This window comes from Episyrphus balteatus, chromosome 4 (genome assembly GCF_945859705.1).
Source record: "Episyrphus balteatus chromosome 4, idEpiBalt1.1, whole genome shotgun sequence".
Classification (NCBI taxonomy): Eukaryota; Metazoa; Arthropoda; class Insecta; order Diptera; family Syrphidae; genus Episyrphus; species Episyrphus balteatus.
In genome coordinates, this window is record NC_079137.1 from 32,837,481 (window position 1) to 32,844,330 (window position 6,850).

Here is a 6,850-nt window from a genome sequence, read left to right on the forward strand (position 1 = left end):
TGGTGCACAAATTTGTGATTTTTCTTTTCTGTCTTCCCCTTTTTTATTATTTCGTTTAATTCATTCATCATTATTTATCTGTTTTCTCTGTCTCTCCGTTGCTCTTGCTCATATGATTTGATTTTGTTTTGGATTTTCTTTTATTTGCATTAAAGAATGGGAGCAAAAAGAGAAGCAAAAAACTTTTCAAAATGGTTTGGGCGAATTGGAAGAGTTCAGAGATAAGAATATTCAATTTTTATATTTTAAGATAAGCCTGCACTGTATTTTTTTTTTTTTTTGATAAAAGATATTTCATGCATTGAAGAATATCAGGATATCCAATTGGGATCTGGTAAAGCTGCAATGCAACAACGGTTGACAAATTTTGAATAAAAGGCCATATTTTTTAATGGCGTATTCTCCATTTTTTTTCCTACAAAATTTAAACAAAATCTGATTTGACAATTCTAAGAACTAGGCGCTGTTGCTTATAATCAACTATATTTTATAGAATTTCGTATGAACGCCAAAAATTAGCTGAAATTTGCATAATATTTAGGCATAAGAGTTATCCCGACTAACAAATTTGCTTCTATAATGCTTTACAGGTGGTAATCAAGCTCCTGTAAATATCATACAAATTATCGAATTTATTTTTATCTGAGCTAAAATGGATCCCATACAAATTATCGATAACTTGTATGTCGGCTATTACATGAAGCCTCAAGAGGCTTGACTCTTTTTTCGAATTTTCTTTTGATAATCATTCTGTGAGGCGCGTACTATTACACGATGCCTTTTGAGTCAAAGACTCAAATTTGACATTTCTCTTTTGATTTAAGCATTGTTGTTGTTGTATTCCACCAAGAAGCAAAACGAATGAAAGGGAATGTTGAAAAAAGAAAGAGTGGAAAAAGAAACGTCAAAAAAGAGTCTCAGAATTTTGGCCCACGACTCTCTGGTCGGATAATTTTTTGTTTGATCTTCTATCTCTTTTGCACTCATTAGTTTTGAAAAGAGGCGCGCCTCTTGAGGATTCATGTAATAGCTGACTATGGGAATTTTATCTCGGCTAAAATTTAGCGCGAGCAGCGTACCAGGCTTTACGCCTGGTACGCTGCTCGCGCTAAATTTTATCTCCCATACAAATTATCGAAAATTTTTAGCCGAGATAAAATGGATCCCATACAAGTTATCGATAACTTGTATGGGAATTTTATCTCAGCTAAATTTTAGCGCGAGCAGCGTACCAGGCTTTAAGGCTTAACTACATTGGCCAATTTTTAGCAAAAGTACAAAAGTGAATATATTTTTTTTCTCACTAGTGCAATTTGTTCGTAAAAAAGAATATACAAATTGTATTTTAGATCAAAAAGTAAGCTTTCTGCATCATTTGTTTAATTTTCCAGTCCGAAAAACTATACAAAAATACGTTTGAAAATTTTCTGTACTTTTTCACTTTTTGCGCCAATGTAACGGCTCGCGTACACCAAATCCGTCATCGGCCGAATTATAGTCGGGCGTTGTCGGCCGAACTCGGCCGATAGAACCAAGCACATAGAAAGAAAAGAGAGTGCGTACGTACACCACTGAAAGTGACATCGTCCGTTGACGCCCGATAATAACCGATCAACCGGCATAATCCGAACTTGTTTGGATTTTTCGTCCGTTGTCGGGTTGATTTATACATAGATATTGCTATATGATATATAGTCTAAGAGCCAGGAGCAGATTTCTTGCGTGAGAGGTAACCGATTCATATGAATGTCAGAGGTAGCGTGGGTCATTGTGATGACGAATACCTTAGTCTGCCTGCATTTATTTGGGCCGTTGTCGAGAAAAAGCGCATCAAAAGTACCATTTTTCTGAAAATCGATTTAGTGAGGGTAACCACTTAAAATTTATTGATAACCAACGCCACATACTCACTGATAACAAATATACCAATGGCAGACATTTTAAGTGTGGCCAAACCCCCGGCAGACTGTCCCGAAAATGCGTTTTTTTTGGCGTTTTTAGACTTTGGGGTAACCACCTAAAATTAGTCGCATCCTGTAGCGGTGGACTCCCTGATAACAAAAACACCCATGGCAGACATTTTAAGTGTGGCCAAACCCCCGGCAGACGGTCTTGAAAATGCAGTTTTTCTGAAAATTGATTTATTTAGGGTAACCACTTAAAATTAGTCGCATCCTGTAGCGGTGGACTCCCTGATAACAAAAACACCCATGGCAGACATTTTAAGTGTGGCCAAACCCCCGGCAGACGGTCTTGAAAATGCAGTTTTTCTGAAAATTGATTTATTTAGGGTAACCACTTAAAATTAGTCGCATCCTGTAGCGGTGGACTCCCTGATAACAAAAACACCCATGGCAGACATTTTAAGTGTGGCTAAACCCCCGGCAGACGGTCTTGAAAATGCAGTTTTTCTGAAAATTGATTTATTTAGGGTAACCACCTAAAATAAGTCGCATCCTGTAGCGGTGGACTCCCTGATAACAAAAATACCCATGGCAGACATTTTGAGTGTGGCCAAACCCCCGGCAGACGGTCTTGAAAATGCAGTTTTTCTGAAAATTGATTTATTTAGGGTAACCACCTAAAATTAATCGCATCCTGTAGCAGTGGACTCCCTGATAACAAAAATACCCATGGCAGACATTTTGAGTGTGGCCAAACCCCCGGCAGACGGTCTTGAAAATGCAGTTTTTCTGAAAATTGATTTATTTAGGGTAACCACTTAAAATTAGTCGCATCCTGTAGCGGTGGACTCCCTGATAACAAAAATACCCATGGCAGACATTTTGAGTGCGGCCAAACCCTCGGCAGACGGTTTTGAAAATGCAGTTTTTCTGAAAATTGATTTATTTAGAGTAAACACTTGAACTAAGTCGCACCCTGTTGCCTTGGACTCCCTGATGACAAAAATACCCATGGCAGACACTTTAAGTCGGGGCAAGCCCCCGGCAGACGATCTTGAAAATACATTATTTGTTAAACTTTTACCTAACCACTTGAAAAAAGCCACAGCCCTTGATTCCTTAACACTTAACATTGATGTCTTATCAGGCGTATCCTCTTGTAGGTATTGACTATGTTTACTGTTTATTTATATCACAATCGAACAGTTTGCATTTTTAATCCTGCATGTACTTAAAAAAAATGAAAATCATTTGAAAACAAAGTTATTTCACACTCAGCGACTCAGCTCACGAAAAATTATAAAAAGTTTAACGTCGCGACGTTGCGATAGTGACATGTAAACAACTAAATTTTTATCAAAAATAAATAAAGTTCTTGCTAGAAGGTTAAGTTTGTGCTTCAAAATGAATAAAAATTTGATATGTGTTCTCCACAATCCAAATGAAAATTGCAACGAACTCAACGGAAAAGTGAAACTATTTTCAACAAAATCCCTAGAAAAGTGTGCGGAAGTTTTAAAAATTAGAAATAAAAACGGATTAGCATATCGACACATAAAACTTCCAGAAAAAATTGATGGCATCAGTGGCTATAAAAGTGTCTGCTACAAAACCTTTACAGCTGTGAAAAGCCGTTACAATCTTCATGCAAATGATGGTAAGAAAATGATTAATTTTTTCTCAGCAGTTCTCTTTTGTAAAATATGTTTATATTTATACATAAATTTGTATGCACTATATATTTATCTAAGATATCTGGTTTGAATAAGGTAAAAAAGATACTGCACTCGATCGAGGACATCTGCAAAATGCACTTTTTAATGTTAGTGGTTTTTTGTAAGGAAATAAATAAATGGATGGGGGTTTTTATTTATGGTAAGATTAACAAATAAATTATATTTACAAAAATAGAAAAAAAGAGGGCCATAATAACTTTTATTGGTAACGATTACATTCAACACAAAAAATGCATATATTCCAATATAATATGAAAATAAAAATAATTTATAAGAAGTACAAAATTGTTTGACTATAAACCTTAATGATTTTTAATATAAAAATCTTTCTTTTTATATCATACGACGCTATGTTTATTCTAAACACATTTAATCTATGTATATACATTACCCACTCATATATTTGTACATTATTACTTTAGCAATAAACGATTATCCTACAATCTCAGAACAACCATTACTTGATGCGTTTGATGATGATATTTTCAATGAAGTAAATGTTACCGAAGCCGATGAGTTCAACGGATTAAATCTTGATTTTGAATTACTCTCTGAAGAAAATATCTCAGATGAAGCAGTAGTGGAAAATGGTTCTGTTAATGTAAACTGTCTGTTTTGCAATCTATCTTCAAAACGTATAAAAATGTCAAGAGAAAAGCTTATTTCTGCAAACAAAACCACGATTGAACAAATCCTTTGCAAAAGCATGTTGGTTGAAAGAGATGAAGTTTATGATAAATTGACATCTAACTTTAACAATGAAATGATAAAGTATCATAAAACATGTCTGGCAAAATTTTTATCGGATGTTCATCGATTCGAAAAAAAGTTGAGCACCTCAAAAAACGAAGCTTTCCACAAAAACGCACACCATTTCGCTTTCTCATTTGTCTGCACCTTTTTAGAAGAAGATGTAATTAAACTAAAGAAAATAGTTTGCCTTCAAGAAATTGTTAAGCTATACGAAGAAAAACTGCTTGAAAAAGTTCCATCTCTAAGTTTTTCGGTAGACTATTTAAAAAGAAAGTTAGCCCAATTCTTTAAAGAGAGAGCTCATTTTCAAAAAATTGGGAAACTATGGTTTTTAATTGACAATAGCATCTGTGATTACCAAGAAAGCGTTTTAATGGACGATTTCAAAAGCGTCAATTTGAATCTATGTTTAAGGTAGGTACCTACTATATAATTTGCATATGCATATGTTCTGAATAAGCCATAACATGACTTTTGTTGTACTTTAAAGAGACATTGCCTACAAAATTAGAGATGAAATCCTGAAGATTGAAAAAGAGCCTCTTGCTGAAGTGGTTACACTGAAATCAGTGGTTGAAAATACAGTAAAAATACCAACCTTACTAAAAGAATTTTTTGAAAATCTGTTGATTGGCCCCAATAAGCCACAAGAAACGCCCGATGATATTGAAAGAAGAATTTTGTCTCTTTGCGATGATTCAATTTATAGCGTTACAAGAGGCCGGATCAAGCCTGGAAAACATATTCAGCTAGGTAATTTAAAGAAAAACTGAACCTTTTTTCAGTGTGTTGTCAAACATCCACTATTATACAGAATTATTGATTTTAATCAAGTGAAGATTGATGCAGTCCTTTGATAATTTCCTTTTTATTAGGTCTTGCAATGAAAAGTTTGACAAGTAGTAGAAGAGTTGTAGAAATTTTAAATAAAATGGGTCACTGCGTAAATTACCACTATGTGGAAGAACTTGAGACAGAGTTGGCCTACTCAAGTGATATTTTACAATCTTCTCTTTTACCGAATGGTATGTTAAACGAGAAGACTGTATGTACTGGCGTAGCATTTGATAACTATGATCGGTTTGTTGAAACCAGCAATGGCAAAAACACTTTGCATGATACAGTTGGAATTGCTTATCAAATAAAAATTCCAGAAATAGGTAAAATAACAGACATACATAATCAAATCTTAAAATTTATTATTAATTATTATAAAAAAAATATACAGCCCTATTCTGCTATCCATCGGGGGGAAAAATCGCTAAATATTCACCAATTACCATTCTGCTATTCATCGGGGGGAATCCAAACTCACGTCGGTAATATCGGTAATGTTGTTCAGTATTCCACTAATCACGTGAATGAACTTGCTCCATACATTTACAATCCGCATAAAAAATGTTGCGGATCTGTCACTTTTGTTTGTAAAAATAAATTCACCATCGTTGAAATTAAGCAAAATGCCACTTTTCATAAATGTTTAATTATTTCTTAACATTTAATCGGCTGCTTTTATTTTTTCTATGCAAATAAACACAAACAAAAAATTTTTTTTTCCTTTCAATTTACTTCGTCGCCATTTTTTTTTTAATTTGACGTTCACCTGGACGTCAAATTGAGGGATGATAATGCAGTTTACCCGATGGATAGCAGGATGGCAAGGTAGAGTTAAAGTGAACCGAATGTGTGAATCGGATCTGAGATTCACGGGAACAGCAGAATAGGGCTGATAGACACAGGTATCCAAATCAATAATCAAACTGCATGTCAAAAAAAAAGAAAAAGACGAGCATATGAACCTATGCTCAGTGATATAGAACCATATTACAAGAAACCGAAAATGCTATCAACACTTTCTAATACAATGTTGTTAGATATTAACAATTATGAACCATCCATGCTCAAAGCCAGAAAACTTGACTATATATGGCTAACATCTTTAAGCTGTGGTCGAGAAAAAACGCCTATGTGGACTGGTTGGAATTCACAACATATTAAAGAAGATCTCCCACAGCAAAAGGTAGTTATAAACAAATATCTCGATCACCGTTTCAAAAAATCGCCATCTCAATTCTAAACAGGTTTACTACTTGCCACCAATCAATGAGTCTCCGACAAACAATTCAGTTGTTTTGGAAACGCTCAAACGGTCCCTGGCAATAGCTGATGAATGTCATCAAACAAACATATTTGTGACATATGACCTAGCAATTTCCAAAATTGCTTTGCAAATTCAACGTGAAGAATCACCACATTTTGATAGAGTTTTTGTTTTACCGGGAAACTTCCATGTGGAATATGCTTTTAACAAAGCGATTGGAAAGTTTATTGATGGATCTGGGGCTGAAATTATTTTAGTAAATAGCGGAGTTCTTGCTCAAGGCTCTTTAAATGCATTCATTTCGGGTAAGTCCTTAAAAATAAACTGTAAGGCAGATAATTAGTAAAGTAACTTTT